The sequence below is a fragment of the Rhinolophus sinicus genome, linkage group LG02, assembly GCF_036562045.2.
Source record: "Rhinolophus sinicus isolate RSC01 linkage group LG02, ASM3656204v1, whole genome shotgun sequence".
Lineage (NCBI taxonomy): Eukaryota > Metazoa > Chordata > Mammalia > Chiroptera > Rhinolophidae > Rhinolophus > Rhinolophus sinicus.
Window position 1 is genome coordinate 124,424,714 of NC_133752.1, and position 18,512 is coordinate 124,443,225.

Consider the following 18,512-nt stretch of genomic DNA (forward strand, 5'->3'; position numbering starts at 1 on the left):
GATGAAGATGGAGGTGATCATTTGTAAATATCTTAATGGTGTGCATGAACTAGAGTAAGTAATGCTAGCTGCTGTAATAACAAACCTGAAAATCTTAATAGATTCATAGAATAAGAGTACTCCTTGCTCCAATGAAGATATTCCTGTTGGCAAGCACTTCATCTGATTATTCAGGGGGCAGGTACATTACATCTTGTTGTTCAAAAAGTACTGAGTGCTCCACAGGGCACAGAGTGCTGCCAAGCACCTTAGAAAAGTTATGACATGGAGAAAATGTGGTTCTTGCCCGTTATCCAGTATCTCCATTCATTAGGTGAATAAAGATTAAGAGAGTCAAGAATTGTGTATGGAAGATTATTTGGTAGCTGGGCCTGGAAGCGACATACATTAATCATCCTTGTCCACATTCCATTATGTAAAACTATAAAGAGGCTGAGAAATGTAGTTTTTGTGTCCAAGTGTAAAAGGCGAGCACACAAATCTCTGTCATATTTTGTTTGGTTAAGAGATGAGACATTGTGATATGAATCTGGGCAGCAGCATAGAAGTGACCACAAAAACTTGATGTTAGGTGAGTATTTTGAAAGAATGGGTGTACATAAAAAAAGCCAAAATTGAAAATTGCATCTCATGAAGCTGTGATACTTATGGGGCAAGAGTAGATGTGATTTTTTTCAAGTATATTAGTATTAAATAATCTTTATAAATATGAATCATATTAAGTATTTTGTCAATAGGAGAAATGAAATCAATACATTGAACTGGTTGAAGAAATCCAAGGTTTTTTTTTAACTTCTTTAGTTTTATTCATCATTTAATTCCACTTTCAAGAAAACATTCAAATGTTTTTTGTTTGTTTGTTTGTTTTTGTGAATTAAATTGACTTCTTCCAGTTTGGGACTCTGTGGAGATACAGCCCTAGTCCTTTTGTACAGCTATAACATGGGGCTATACCTCCACAGAGGCCCAAACTAGAAAAAAGTCAATTTAATTTACCAAAAAAAATTGAATATTTTCTTAATATTCATTTTAAATCATACTTTCCACAATATTAAATACCTCTCCTATACTTTATTCATAGATATCATTTTAGTTCTTTGTTGGATTAAATGAAAACTATGCAAAACAAGCGACTAGCCATAATTTTTGGCAAGGCACACAAACAGAATTCCTAAATAGTTATATTTAGTATTTCAAGTTAAATATCACAAAAAAATCGCTGGTTGCACATAACGTGATGCAGTATTCTTCTACACGTTGCACAGTACACATTGTTAATTGGAATTTATAGTTTAAATTTACCTCACCGTTTTTAATAACACTTTTTTCATTAAATGATTTTTAATTGGCATATTCTAATTTCCTCAATGTTCATTTTAATTATAGACATGTCACTGACAGATGTTTCCAAGGGAAATGTTTATTTTAATATTAACAGAGCAACATCTGCTGTTGGAAGGAGAGAAATTGGCCATTTTATTTCTCCAAATTTTACACAGGCCAGTGGCTCATCACCCAACTGTCTACCATCCATTGTGTGCAAACATATCTGTATTAATAGGAATGAGCAACTATTTCCTTAATATTCTCTGGAATTCCAATTGTGTTCTGCTGAGATACATGTTTTTTTTTTCAATTTCTATAACCTTTTATTTGCCTATATCCATACAATCCAAAACTAATAAAGCTGAGATAAAAGACATAACTCAGTGAAAATTTATTATAAATATAATAATGGAAAAATGAAAATATACAATTTAAAAGGCAATCAACCTTTTTACTGATTCATCTGAAAACAACTTCAGACTGGAAGAGAACTTTCTCATTATAAATTAAAGGTTAGAAATACATCTGATGTTTTCTTGAATTCTGTGGTTATACAGAGAAAGTTTTATCTTGAGCTGATTGTTATCTTCTAAAGAGTTTTAAAGGAAATGAAATTGCACAATCCACAGAATACACCTTCCTATCACCACTTTTCGGGAGAAAAATCAAATTAGGTGAGCTCTTTTTCAGTGAATACCTTACAAGTAATGAATATTTTTTTAATAAGAAAAACCTAATGTTCCGATGTAAAGACTCTTAAATATGACTTAACTCTCCAGTGAACTGTGACATGATACTAAAGAAGAAAAGTCTAAATTTATCATTGCTTCCAGCATTAGACTATCTGAACATAGCACAAGTAATAGCTGTATTGATTTGAATCCATGTGTTTTTTGTCTAAGCCAAATAAAAATTAAGAACATAATTTTTGCAAAGTAAAAAATATTTTCCCAAGCAAAGTAAATATGATGATTATCTCTTTACAAAATGTTTCTTTTTTTTCCCCTCTGAGAGTTATGACTAGTTCCAAAGAAGCGTAGAGGATAAAACTTGTTTGGAACATTTTAGAAAAGAGATTAACAATTGTTTCAAGAACTTCAAGTAGTTTGCAACAATTGCTGCTTTTATGCAGGTGAAATGAAGGTCAATAATTAGAATTTGTTCTCAAGTCTATTTACTTAAATCCAAATCCCGACTCAGCAGCTTTCTAACTATGTTCAGACAAATGACTTAAACTGTCTATTCTTCAGGTTTCTTATCTGCAAACAATGATAATGGAAACAACAATAATACCTAATTCATAAGATTGCATGTAATAATTTTGCCAAGTTCTTAGAGAACAGTACCTGACACACAGTAGTAAACTATTATTGTTACTACTTTCCTGTTTATCAAGTAAGAGAAAAAGAGACTGTAGGAGAATACAAAAGAAATATGTAATCTGGTGTCATGCTTCTTATTTTAGACCAATGAGATTAAGCTCTATGACACATTCATTTATTCACCCATTTAATCATATTTTTAAGTCTTAGTCTGTATCAGGCTATTTGTTAGGGGCTGTGATTATAGCAGTGAACAAAACAGAAGTGGCCTAGCCCTCAGAGCGCTCAGAGAATTTTACCATTAGAGAGCATTATACAAAGTATGCAATTAAGAGTTACAACTGCCTTGAAGCAACTGCTAAGTTCTATAAGCCTTTATAATTAATAATAGTAAGAAAATATGTTAATTTTAATCAACAGTTATTTTACATTTTCTATCTCTATCATCACAAAAAACCATAGAGTGTAGATTATACTTATAAATAAGAATCTTAAGATTGTATATAATTTAATAGTGTCTCTGAGCTCGTACAACTAATTTCTGTCCTTATTCATTTCAGTAGCTATTTACAAAGCAGAGTTCCCTTTTAGGAAATTCCTATATTTTGTACTGTGTAGTTTTTCCTTCCTGAGTACTTTCTTCCTTGTCAGGGAACCATTTTCTATTTTTATCCCAAATCAAAACCTATTCTTTAATCAAGCCATTGGTTCTCAAACCTGCCTATGCATTGGATTCACCCATAAAATATACTTATGCCTTGGTCCAACCACCAGAGATTCTAATTTAATTGGTCTAGAATATTGTCTGGGCATGGAAATTTTTTACAGCTTTCCAGGTGTTTTAACACATTGTGAAAGCTTAGAACCAATGAACTAAAATATAAATGACTTCCTGTGTAGTGCTTAAAACAAGGATTAGAGATTTAAATTAAGGGGATTACGTTACAAATTTCTTAAGTATCTGATACTTAGAAGAAATAAAGTGTAAGGCAGAAATAAAAAACAATGTCTCATAGAGGTTTGTAATCTACAGTTATGCAAGAGGAGAGAAAAAGAGATGGGTTGAAGGCTGGGTGGCAGGAGGAAGAAGAAGGATTCAGGTGTCTCAGTACTGAGACACTATATTGAAGAGATCTAATGTGTCTTTTGGAGCAAAAATTAATATAATATAATTATATTAAAATAAGACCAGGTCTTATATAATATAACATAAGACCAGGTCTTATTTTAATATAAGATCGGGTATAATATAATATAATATAATATAATACAACATAATACCTGGTCTTATATTAACTTTTGTTCCAAAAGACACATTAGATCTGATGGTCCAGCTAGGTCTTATTTTTGGGAAAACATGGTATCTTCACTCCCATGTTCATTGCAGCATTATTTACAATAGCCAAGACATGGAAACAACCTGTGTCCTTCAAAAGATGAATGGATATATAAGTTGTGACACAGACACACACACATAAACACACACTCACATGCACAATGGAATACTATTTAATCATAAAGAAGATGGAAATCCTGCCATTTGCAAAAATATGGATGGAACTTGAGGGCATTATGCTAAATTAAATAAGTCAAAGAAAGAAAGATGAATACTGTATGATCTCACTTATATGTGGAATCTTAAAAAAACAAAACAAACAAAACAAAAAAAAACAAGTCATAGAATAAGAAATCAGATTTGTGGTTACCAGAGGTGAGGAGTATGAGGATGGAAAAATTGGATGAAGGTGATCAAAAGGTACAGACTTTCAGTTATCAGATAAATAAGTATTGGGGATGTAATGTATAACATAATAACTATTGTTAATACTGCTGCATGCTATATTTCAAAGTTGCTAAAAGAGTAATTCTAAAAGTTCTCATCACAAAAAAAAAAAGTTTTCTTTTTTTGTGTCTATATGAAATGATAGATGTTAACCAAGCTTATTGTGGTAATGATTTTATATAATTACTTGATATATATATATATCTATATATATATATATATATATAGATATATAGATATATATCAAGTCATTATGTCGTATACCTTAAATTTATACAGTGCTGTCTGTCAATTATATCTCAATAACACTGGGGAAAAAACACCTGGCACATAAAATCACCCATTATATGTTAGCCAGGGTGGACTCAATTTTTGTGGGGACTAAAGTTTATATAATTTGGAGGACTACACTGAAAAACAAAATAATAAAAATTACAAATTCAAAATTAAACACATGACTGTCATTTGTTTAAAACATTAAAAATTACAAAGTTTAAAAAGCTGACAAATATCAACACAAAATCTAGAAAATAAGAATATTGTTTATTATGGCTTAACATACTAAATATTTTTTCTGAATTTTTGGCTGTATATACTTTTTTTGTCCATTAACATGAAAATTACTTTGTTATAATAATTTCTATAAAGAATAGAAGATAATTATTTAAAGTGTATTTTAATATATGGCTATTATTGATAGTTTTAACAAGGTATTGATAAGATACAAATTCTCCCATACAGTTTTATATGTTCTATAATTACATGATTTTCCAAACTAGCTTCTGGCTTTACACATTTCAAACTGTATCTCCACTACTGCACAGATATTTTTGGTGCTGAGGGCCATAGGACAAGTTCACATTTTATTAAAACTTCTAGCCCTGTCAGGATGCTCTGGGGGATTGGCATCATGGGCAACAGACATATTCCTGAAAGCTATTCACAACTGGCACAGCTAACAATTATTTAGCTGTGAACCATTCAACTGCTAAACACAAAGTACATATTAAGTCCCATTCAACTCACCCTTAACTGGATCCCAATAACGCCTGGTGCCAATCTAAAGGCATCATCCCAGGGAAAATGTAGATTAGAGGGAAGTCATACAGGGAGGAGACAATGGTCTCAATTGATTGCAGTTATTACACCTCACTTGACAATTTTACCCAAAATACATGACCCTTAAGGGACCTGTCCAAATGAGGGATCTGAAGAGAAAGCTTTATGATATCCATGGCAAATCCACCTCTGAATATTAACCATTATTATTGTCAGTAACATCTCCATAATTTCAATGGAAAGTAGTAATTGGTTTAGAACATGTGGATGATATCAGTAAATGCCATTCTAAGCATTTTACAGATACGAATGCAGTTAAGCCTCTCACAAACCTTATTGTGTAAATGTTAGCATCACTATCTCTCAGGTGAGGAAGGTGAGGCCCACAGAGTTCAATGACTTTAACTCACACAGAGAGTAAAAGCCAGATGTGATCGGAATACAGCAGTCAGACTCTATGGGAAATGTTAGGAATCTCTATATAGTTCAGCCTCTTAGGGTATTCTTTAAGCTGGAAATGCATAGGACTTTACCCTAGTTTGAGGAACTGTCAAATATTTATTTCAAATAACTGAACAGGGAGTGTGGGAGTTGATGAACATTGTGGAAAATTACTTGCTTAAAATGAAAGAAAGGTGGGTCTACAGGGTCAGTATGGGAGTCAGCCACAAACTATTGAGGCAGCTCACACAACACATAACAGGAAAATTTAAGGTGGGCCTGACAAGTGAAAAGGGAACAACTGAAATAAATACCACACAAAATTAATATAACATAGCTTTTATCACAATCTACTCTAATTGCTTATTTATTTGCCTGTCTCTGTTGCCACGCAGCAGCCTACCCGTCTGTCTCCTCATACCTGCCCCTAAAGAAAGGAGAGTCTGTGAGATAGATCCTTTCAGGGACTTTTGCTTCACCTTTGTGCTTGCACCCTATGTCTCCCTGTTTGGCCCCAGAAAGATGGCTCGTTAGCCAATAACAAGTAAGATTCCCCACAGGGGCTGGGGGCGGGGGCAACTCAAGCCAGGCCCAGTCACATGGGGACCAACAAGAGAATCCATGGGGTTCATAGAGGTGGGCACAGCCTCCCACCAACGTCCTGGCTAAGGAGAGCCTCTGCCTCTGTGGCTGCATTCCTTCCCAAAACCTGCAGGGGAGGAGATTCAATGATGTGCCCTCCATCTATTCATATGCGTAAAGGTTTTGTCCCTTGGGGAAGTACATACATCCTGAGACTTATGGTTCTGCTGCCTGCAGGCAAGGGTGATTGGCTTGAATCAGTTTCCTATTTTGATGTGTGAGATTCACAGATCTGGAGATTGACAAGCTTTATCTCCTTTACTTCCCCACCTAACTAATACAAGCTATGCATAGGCCCAAGTCGGGGCTCAGTCCTTGAGGCTGGAGTGCCTTGGCCCCGCTTGCACTCTATTCTTGGCTACTGTCTTTATTAACCCTGTACCGCCTTCCTCGCTCCCCACAACCCTCGTCGTGTGGGACGCGACATGTCTCCTTCCATCCATGACCTCATTTAGGGCAGACATCTTTTACGTCTGTGTTCTAGTCCCTTCACATTGACTGTGTTCAGTAAACTACTGAGTGATGAATGAACTAATGAATGTGGGGGAAAGAAATGTAATGCCCTACATCCTGCTTACAATGCATCACAGGGTCTCATGTCCACCACCAGTGAACTCAGCACTGAGCAGTAGATAGGGATGTGACTCCCAAAGCATTACACAAATATCATGCACTACCACCTACCCTTTGAATACTTGAAACATTTATTCTTTTATGAGATTTATTAAATCCATTCATCTAACAAATATATAATGAGTACTATTATGTGGCAACCATTGTTTTAGGCAATAGTGAAAAGTGTTCAACAAAATGGCTCTAATTTGTATTCAACTTGTAAATATATTGTTTCTGTCCAAGTCCTCTCATATTAAAAAACTTCTTATAGCCTACTCAACACTATGTCATTTGTAACACCTAGGAATACATCTGAAATATAGTAGGCCCACTTGTCAATTGCTGAATGATATGATACTGAACAAAAAGTAAACTGTGTATTCATATCTAAATTCTAAATGATGCTATACATTTATACCATCACTGGTCCCAGGGGGAACTATTTGTTTACTGGGAAATAGTCCTTCCTGAGGAAATTGTATGTGTACACTGCTGTTCCTGAATCAGAACCTATGATTTAACAAAAGATGTGATGTTCTAGAAACTCTTTCCAGAGACATTACCATATATATGTTTATTATCTGCAGATACTGAGGTAGCCAAGTACCAAATAATGTGGTTAAATATATGAGTACCCCCTGGTGTCAACAACAGATTCCTCACTTAGTCTGTAGGAATCGGAATACATCATTTCTTATTATTACTGATATTCAAAATCCTGATTTCTCCATCAATTTAAAAAAACTATTTCTAAGATATGAAATAATAGCCTGAATTTACATTTAAAATGATTTTTGTTTTATTTCAATAGAAATTTTTTAAATAATTCTGAATTTTTATTTAATTTGTAAAAATTACTACAGTTTAAAACATGCACTTTCAAACACTCAAACTTTCAGTCAATTTACCAGCTCTGTCTCAAAGCTCCTGCCATTCAAATCCTGCCAAATGTCAAAAATTGAATGCTCGTGTTTCTAGCAACACATGAAACACAAAAGTTTTCATGTGAAGCCAGTGTTTATTTCATTTTTATTTTACCTCCCCACTTTTCCAAAAATCAAATATAATTTTATAATTTTATTTATATTTATGGTTCAGTTTTTCCTTCAAGGAATAATGCATAAAGAAAACAAGGTTAAAAAAACACTGTAGGTTTTTAAACTAATTCAACATTGTTAGGACTTTAGAAGACTAAGAAACATGAACTCTGAAATATTTTATTCTTGTCATTCCTGCTATGAAGACATATAGTACAACATATAATTCTACTGAGAAAATTGTTGTTTTGCAAGGTAAAACTCTTGGCATTAGCTCACTTTTTATCCATTTATAGGTAAAATTTGAGTAACTTTTCTTTCTCCTAGTGTAAATTAAGTAAATTGAGTCTAGCCTAAAGGTAAAATAGTCTACAATATCTTATCTGCTTCATATTGCTTATTAATTATTCCTTCTTGAAGTAGTTGGCAAATTATTATTTTTAAGAGAAGTGAAAATTTTTTAGTATGTGACTTTAGGCAAGTTGGTTGCCTTTTCAAAGTCAAGCATTAGCTCATATTCTTCCGTCTTCTCATATTATATTCCTACCCATTTCCTACATAAATAAGGCTTACCAATTCCACTAAGATTAAGTTGTGTCAGTTTATATCTACTTACCTCCAGTAATTTCAGTATTTTCACCTAACTAAAAGATTAACTTAATAGTTTTAATATTCCTGAAATCATAAAAATTTTAGGTGCTGGTAACATTGTGGAAATCAGAAATAGGTCTGCTTTATTCATTATGGCTTAGAAAAGACTTAAAATGTAATTCAGCAGTAGCAAAGGTAAAATTTATTTATCTTATATGAGTAAAGATATGAAGCTCATTTTTCATATTCCAATGTCCAAATGAAAAATGCTGAGATTCCTTAAGACAATTCTGCTAGTAAGAACACTCCTAGAATCTAACAAGATGTTTAACGTTTTGTGAAAAAAGAATGAAAAAATTGCCCCACATCGAGAAACATTCTAAAGTGATGCCTTGGAGAAATCACTTGTACTTTAATAACTTAGAAAGATCTATCTCATTCATAATGAGCAAAAGTCAATAACAAACTCCATGCTGTGTTCGAGAACAGCCCAAAAAGCATTTCATACAACATATTAGTATGATAGGTCAGATCGAAATCCAGAGTTAATATGTGCTTTACTTTTAAGCTAGAAAAGCATGAAAGCAAAATTAAAACGTTATGTTACTAAATGCCTCAGTTAGCAAATTGTTTTGCTCTAAGGGAGATAAATAAATTGGGCAATATGTGGGTTTTGTTTTTGCTTTCTTTTCAATCTCTTCTTAATCAACATTTTTAACTATTTTTATATTACTACTAAAGTAATACTAAAATAATACTACTAAAGTATATTTACTTTAGATTTAGATTTGGGAGTTATCAACTAAAAATGTGGTCTCTAAAGACTTGAAAGTAAATGTAAACCCTGAGACAGACTGAAAAGAGCAAGGTAAGCAAAGAGATGAAAGGAGAAATTTGGGGAACACTATTATTTAGGAGTCAAACATAACAACAGACAGAAAAGGGAACAAAGTTAGTACAAGTAGAGGAAGCTGGAGAGTTTGAAGATACAGAAAAAGAAAAAAGACTCAATTGATGCAGGAAGCTCTTAGAAATAGATAAGGAAGTGGTATTGGTCATGGGAGCCAGAAGATAAAGTGCAGAAATTCACCTTGACAGAGGGAGAAACACCTCACCACATAAAGACCATTTCAGCCTGAATGGATTTGGATGTGGATGTTTTCTCTAGGAATGGCTGTAGAAAAATTCAGAAAAAGGTCACACATACTATCATGTTGGTGATATTTAAACCAATTATCTATTTAAAATATCTGGTAAGAAATAAAAAAGAGTTTTCTAGGAGCATACAGAACATAAAAGTGCTGAAGACTCTAACCAATAAATATCCTTCACTTTTGAATAGGTTGGAAATAGGAAAGGAGAGAAATAGGTTGAAGCCTTTGTTGGTTAAGAAGTTCAAGTACTTTTTTTTTGTTATTTGTCATTGTTGTTGTTGGGACATTTCAGAGGGAAAGTTTAGAATATGAAAAGATAAAGAAGTTAATAAAAAGAACAGAGGTATGATTTTAGAGATATATATTTTAAATAGATTAATTTGCTTTTCTTGTGCACAAATACTTATGCATGAACTTCCCCCATTCAGCTGCATGTACCTTGGAGGGAATTAAGATGGGCAATGGTGGGATGTAAAGGAGAGTTAATGAACAGCCTTGCCTTTCAAATTGGCTTGTGAAGCCCATTTCACTGATGGCCATGTAACAGCAAAAACTTTTAATTTGCAAGAGTCGAAGTGGTCATGGAGGGAAAACAGGAGAAGGATCAAGGATCAAAAACCAAAGCCCTGAAAGAAATCAGCATTAAGTTTATTGATAAACATAGTTTTAAAATGTAAACAGCAGTATTTTACAGTTATTGTTTGATAGTGTTAGTTCTGGTTGAAAGGTCGGGAGAACCCATAAGGCAGATAAGCGAGGGCCTTCCAAATCTCAGGGGACCATTCTTGTTGAAGAATGGAAACATCAGTAAGATTACTGGACTTTTTCCAAGAGCAAGACCTGTCTTTACCAGCCCCAGAGGAGGGAGACATTGCCTATGCTGATAAGCAGTCGTTCATACTTCAGTGGTAAGGTGAAGGTAGACTCGACACATATCTGTGTGACACTTGCCAATCTTCAGCAGGATAAATTCCCTTCACGACTACTCCCACTGGACAATCTCTCCTTTAATGTCCTAAACTACTTAGATCCTCTGCAAATAGGATAAGATTCTGGATCACCAGAAACACACTTGAAGGTAGAGAGAAAGACAAAGCTCCATAAGCCCCTGGACTTGGATGGGAATACGCAGAGCCAGAGGAGAGCACCCACACCCCCAAACAGGGGCAACACTGACGTCTATTTCAATTTTACTTTTTAACAGAAGACAATTGCTGTAAAAAGGACTTAGGAGGGTCAATGTAATCAAGACCAAAGTTATAAGCCGGGTCACATATGGGGAAGTAGGAATACGTATTTAGAGGTGGGGAAGAATCAAGGGAAACTAAAATACAGAGGAGAAAACAAGGGTGGGAAATAACTAGATATCAAAAATATGCACATAAATATAGGAGAGTCGATCATTTTCACTAAGGTGGTGCTGGGTCGAGTGGTAGGTGTATGTTTTGAGGTTTGAGAAATTTGGAGAGTCTTTGAAACAGATCTGTAGGTGACGGGACATGTTGTAAATAGGACATCATTCCAAAGGTCCAGCTGATGTTGGGTTGTGTACATTTGTAGTTTAAAACATCAATTAACCACCAAAAATATAACAACATTCATTATGATTCAATTTATTTTGGTTTAACTTATTTTCCCAGTAACAGATGTCCATGTTATTTTGCTGGTTGCCAAGCCACATGAATCTGTTTTGATAATAATTGTGGGGATTATTTTAAAATATGACATGTTTTATTAGACATAAACTGAATATTTAAATGTCACTAAATGAAATTTTTCCAAAAAATAAGGCTACAAAATTCCAATAAAATTACACTTCTACCATCTGTTATGCAAAAAAAGTCTAGGCTTTAACATTTTAGTATGTATAAACACTTGACTTCCAGCATTTGCCTATATACTGTGATTTACTAAATTGTTACTTTAAATGAACAGAAAGAATAAAATGAAAATGGAACCAGCAGGAATAGAAAAGTTTTGTTAGCCCAGGGAGGCATTATACAGAAATGTCAAACTGACCACCTACTGAAAACGGCTGGAACCCACACTTCTTTCTAAATGTCACCACCTGCTCAGAATAAACACTGTAGATTGTTGTACTAGCAACCTTATATGATGTTCTTTTAAAGTTACCCATATTTCGTTCACTCTTCTTCCCTCCAAACTTGAAGTAACACTGCATTTTAGTTTGCTTTTTCCCCAGCAACATGTCATAAAGCTCTTGCTTTCCTATCCCAGATTAATTTCCTGGGGATCAGGCTCCTTCAAATGCCCTTCCAATCCTTCAAGGATTGCTCCAGCCCAACATGAAAACAGCATAAGACTCAAAGTCAGAAAACTTGAACTTGAGTTCAGAATCTGCCCTTTGCTAGCTACATGGCCCTTGAGCAAGTCTCAATCTGTGTGGACGACAGTTTCCTTCTCTGGAAAACAAAGTCTCTAAGTCTCGTTTCACCCTATAAATTCTCTGATTCAAATACATTACCCCTTAATACTAGCAAGCACACTGAAGCAGAAATTATAAACAATCAGATCCACAAAGGATGCTAAAACTCTCATAAAAAGGGAATCTAGACTACTATATCAAAACATTTCCACCAAATTCCCCAGATTTTCCATTTGTGATTCAAATTTTCATGTGAGTGAGACTCTATTAATGATGTCAGAAAGAAAAGATATATATGTGTGTATATGTGCATGTGTATACACTAAATGTGTATATGTGTATGTATGTATATATGCATATATACATATATACATGTGTATGTGTGTGTGTATATATACGTGTGTGTATGTGTGTGTGTGTATATATATATATATATATATATATATATGTATATGTATATATATTCTAGAAACCATCTTGCAATTCATTGATGTCAAAAGATACTACTTTGCAATGTTAAGATTTGCTTACTTGTATAAACTATATCCAACCACAGGATTACTAGGAAAACAATGATCGAAGAACATCTGATATGTTATTTGTATAAAAGTATGCTTTAACAAGAACAAACTAGTACAAAGAACTTGTTATTATTCCTAAATATTTAAAATTATTTTAATGAAAGGACATACCTTTTAGGAAATTACAATAAATGTGTATTTACATTAAGTGTGTTTTTTAAGTCTCTGAAATAAAACTAAACTATTTTGTTCAGTATCAAGAGGGCATGTGTACAGAATAGTTTTCCAAAATAACTAAATTCAATGAATCTGACATTTAGTTTCTGCAAAAGAATCATGTATCTGCTCAAATACATATATACACAGATAAAACTATAACATTTCCATTAAACTCCCGTAAGATAAAACATAAAATAAATCAAATCAATTCCAAGAATAATTTTACACTGATAAGATATTGACTAAACCATTGTCTCAAAATTACAGAAACTTGTTAAATAATCTCTTACCATATTGACATCAGGTGTATGTCAATGTTTTTTTTGGATCCTATATATAGTGACAACTTCATTGCATTGCATATTAATCCTCCAAACCTTTATGACCTCAAAAAATTATTTAGAATTGACTTATGGACTCTATTTTTCAAAAATCACATTAATGTAGAGTATTTTACACAACAGTCTACATTTTACCCTTATTATTATTTTTGGAGTATACAAACGCCATTTCAAAACCAAGGTTCAATTTTACCTTTGCTCATCATGTCATATTATATGTGTAATCAACATCCATCAATTTAAATTATTAATATGGGAAAGAAGAATATCCCTCAGGGCAGGTAGCTACAGTGGCAGGTCCATCTGCTTATGGCTTCATTAACCTGTAACAGCTAACTTACAGCATTCTCCTTTTATTTCAAAGATCTGATATCTTAGACAGGTTCAGACCTCTGAACACCAATTCCCGCATTTCCAGCTCACTTTAATCATTAGTCGTATGCTAACAACTCTTCAACCCCTTCAGACCACTAATCCATTGATCTATCACTTTTTCACTGGCAATAAGCTCTTCATTGTTTCATTTTCTTTTTATTCAGTTTAGATCCCTGGTCCACAGTTCTAATCTATTCTTTGAATAAAACTTGAACTCCCTTGTACTTGCTCCCTTACCTCCAAAAAACAACAACAACAACAACAAAAAAAACACACCAAAAATCTCAATCCCAATTAAACTCAATTATCTTCCCATACCATGCCTGCACCTATGCTGCTCATCATGACTGTAGAAAGTATACACAGCCATCCTGGCCCCTCTCATTTTACACTTGGGACTATTTACCTCAGTTAGGACTTCAGTATGCTCTATAGTTCTAATACATATCCCCTGTGAGTTCACTCTCCCAATCTTTAAAAGATTATTTCACACTATCTTGGATCTCCTCAAATTTCCAGCACCCACCTCTCATCCTCACTCTTGGGTAGTGATCATATTCTTAGTTCTCTAAGCCAACTGAAACAATCAAAATAGAACTTTCTCCTCTTTCTACCTCATCTGTCATCATGCCGATGTGTACCTATATATCCTGAATTTCCTTCCTATTATAATGAATGAAGTGTCCCTCCATTTACCTAAGGTCAACCCATTCACTTATAAGCATTTCATCCTTTTCTCCATCTCAAGAACTCTGTGCCTTTAATTATCTCTTCTCTTTCAAACATAAATTTCATGTTTTCTCTGGTTATTGGATTTCTATTTATATACAAACATTCTATACTCTCACTAAACAACAAAAAAACTCTTTATACCTTATGAGCCCATGTAGTTACTGCTCAATTTCGTTGTTGGAATTTTGGCAAAACTTCTCAAAGGATTTGTTTATGTTTGTTTACTGCTTCCACTGATCTCTTAGGGCTTTGATCACTACCATTCCATTGAAATTGCTTTATTCAAGGATAATGACAATTTCCATGTTGATAAATTCCATGGTTATATGACCTATATTTAATCCTAATTTTACTCAATTTAGCAGCATTTGACTTAGACATTCCTTCCTTCCTGAAACATTTTCTTCTCTTCAATTCTAAAGCACTACACGTTCCCAGTTTTTATTTTACTATTTCTTTTTAGACTCAGTCTTTGCCTCTCTGCTTTCTCTATCCATCCTCATTTCTTGGTAATGCCATCCATTCTCTAGGCTTTGGAAACCATCTATAAAATTCGATAACTCCTAAACGTGTATCTTCATCCTACCCAGTAGAATATCCCCACTGTCTTTTGACTGTTCATCTGACTGCCAAATGTCTATTTTCACTTGGATCTTTAATAGACTTTCACTTGGATCTTTAATGTTTCTAAAATAGAAACTTAATTATTCCCCCCACCCCTTCAACATGGCATCACCATTCATCCAGCCGCTCAGGCAAAAAACTTATTATTTATTTGTTTGTTTGTTTGTTTGTTTATTTTCTACATCCAAAACACAAATCCTAAACCATGAGCAACTGCGTATATCTGAACCTAACTACTTCTCTTTACCTCTACTGCTGGCACCTTAGTCTGAAGTGATGCCTCCACAGTAGCTCAAGTGATTTTAATTTTTTAAAAATCTGATTATGACACTTCTCATGTCAACAACCCCCAACGGCGTTCCATCTGGTTCACCATGGTAACTTGACACCATGGTCTAGTAGGTACTGTGTGATCTCACTTCCTACCTGTTTCTTGAACCTCATCTCCTAATGTTCCCGCCATTGTTTTCTGAACTCAGTGTATTTACACTTATTGTTTCCATTTCCTTCATATTTTGAGAAGCCGTGTTCATTCACTTCATTCAGGTTTTTTTCAAGTTTACCTCCCCAGAGAATCCTTTCAAGAACACCCTTACTAAAATAACCTTCCCCTTGCTCTTTCACCACCATTTTAAAACCAGCCTCACACAAGGGGCTGTAGCTGCTGCCGTGATTCAGAATGCACGCCAGCACCCACTGCCGACAACGCTGCCACCATGCAGGTCATGAATTAGTACAGCAACAGCAGAATTCCAAAGGGATCCAAGACCAGCGCGATCAGATAGCAGGATGATGATTGTAGATTGCACAATTAAAACAAATCCAGTCATGGAAAGATCAAGAGCATTTGGATTTGTGCTTTTCAAAGATGCTGCTGGTCTGGATAAGGTTTTGGAAGTGAAGGAACATAAACTGGATGGCAAATTGATAGATGCCCAAAGGGCCAAAGCTTTAAAAGGGAAGGACCCCCCTAAAATGTTTTTGTGGGTGTATTGAGCCCAGATACCTCTGAAGAACAAATTAAAGAATATTTGGGAGCCTTTGGAGAGGTTCAAAATATTGAACTTCTCATGGATACAAAAGCAAATGGAAGAAGATTTTGTTTTATCATATATACAGATGAAGAGCCAATAAAGAAATTGTTAAGAAGCAGATATCAGCAAATTGTTTCTGGGAAGTGCGAAATCAAAGTTATACAACCCAAAGGGGTAAATAAACAATGACAGAAAGGAAGGAGAGAATCTGCAGCTGGTGGACACAGTGGTACCAGGGGTCATGGCCGAGGTCAGGGCCAAAACTGGGACCAAAGGTTTAATAACTATTGTGGTCAAGGACATGGAAATTACAAGAGTGCCTATGGTGGTGATCTAAATTATGGTGGCTATGATTATACTGGGTATAACTATGGGAACTATGGATATACAAACTACAGTGGCCAACAGAGCACACATGGCAAGGTGTCTGAGGGGGTGGCAATCACCAAAACAATTACAGCCATACTAATAGAGAAAATAAGAGGAGATTGCCAAAGTATCGCATCTTGCAGGACGACAGTGAAGATTGATCTTCTGTTGATCTAAGATGATTATTTTGTAAAATATTTTCTGGGTATAAGACACAAGTGTGTCCAATTGTATGTAGCCACCTATTTGTTTTCTTTGTTTTTACTTTGTCTTTTGCTAGCTGTGTTATATGACTCAATGTGGATTTGTGTTTACACAAATTTTATTCGTATGATTTCATGTTAAACTTCAAATAAATTCTGCCTCATGTGGAAAAAATATAAATAATAAAAATAAAATAACCCTCACCTTTCACACTTTGCCTTTAGTCTGCTTCAGTTTTCTTCATATGTAGCACTTACCTCTAAGAAACACTATAATATTTTATATATATATATATATATATATATATATATATATATATGTATTTGCTTATTTATTTGCTATCTCCACCAATGGACTATAAATAAGGACATGTTCTCTCTCATGCTAACACAGTATCTAGCACATAGTGAGAGAAAAATAACTGATGAACAAATGATAACAAAACAAATGAATTTAGATAAATCCAAGACAAAATTAAACACTGTAAACTTCTTTTTCTTTTGAAGATTCTATTACCTATTCTCATGTGTCATTAACAATACATCCATGATGGCTTGAATTACACAGAACGTTCCTTAGTACTTTTATTAACTATGAATTTCAAATATAGGAGTTGTAGATAGTTACTTTTGTCTACACTACTTTAGCATGATACTCGAAGATGAATTCCATTCACATCTAATCATATTCACCACAAGATCTCACCTGCCCTAGTTCTAGAATCGTATACCATTGTAGATTTTGAATCAAACTGCCTGAGTTCCAATCCAGATTTCACTCATTACTGGTTGTGTAACCGTAAACAAATGATTTAATCATTACGTGCTTCTGCTTCTTCACTTGTATAATGGAGATAATATCCGTAATATAAACTGAAGGGTTAAAAGAAATAATGCAGGGAAGGTACTTGCATATAGTACTAGTCCTCGACTTACACTCAAAAAATGTCAGCTATTATTACATATAAATTTCAGAAAGTCCTGAGTGCTTCATCCACTACTTAATGAAAAGTAAAATATTTCTGAGGACACTGACTTCCTTCTCACTATAAATGTTTTGTGAAACATATATGGTAGGCAAGTTTTTAAAAAATATCAGGATTTCTAGGATTAGAACCTGCCAGCCCTACTTGGTCATGATATTAGGTCCTGACTATCTAATGCTCAGATTCTGAATTCTGCTTACCTTCCTAGACTTCAGAGATCTGCCCACCTCTCTCTATGCAGGTACCCTCCCAGGACTTGAGTATTTTCCTCCATCTCCTGACTACTTATATGATGGTCACACAATACCACCTGCCATTTGCCAGATCTTTGCATATCTTAAATCTAGCATCTTTATATCTCTGCCATAAACTTTGTAAACCATATTTATGGTCAGTATATCTGAACCTGATCCATTTCTGACTGTTTCTTTCCAAGTTTGCATATCTATTCTGATAGGTTAATATGACATACTTCTTAGCATAATTTTGTATTTAATATTATATTCTTTGGGGGATTTAGTCAGAGATAAAATAATAACTAAATTCAAACTCATGTCAACCACTAATCTATTTGCTATCTTCATCTAATTTGTTTTATTTTTTACAGGATTTTTCTCCTCTGCATATATTTTATTCTTCTGTTTCTTTGAAACTAATGCTGCTCTCTATTGAATACAGTGAATAATTTACATGATTACATCAAGAGGATCTTTCTACTAAAATGGATTTCTTTTTTTTAAATATTTTATGGA

General features: G+C 34.1%; 1 pseudogene; it reads left to right on the forward strand.

Annotated features, from left to right (window-relative positions):
* The first annotated feature begins 4,374 nt into the window (after positions 1-4,374).
* LOC109435295 (heterogeneous nuclear ribonucleoprotein D-like) lies at positions 4,375-16,732 on the forward strand (annotated as a pseudogene).
* Positions 16,733-18,512: the final 1,780 nt, after the last annotated feature.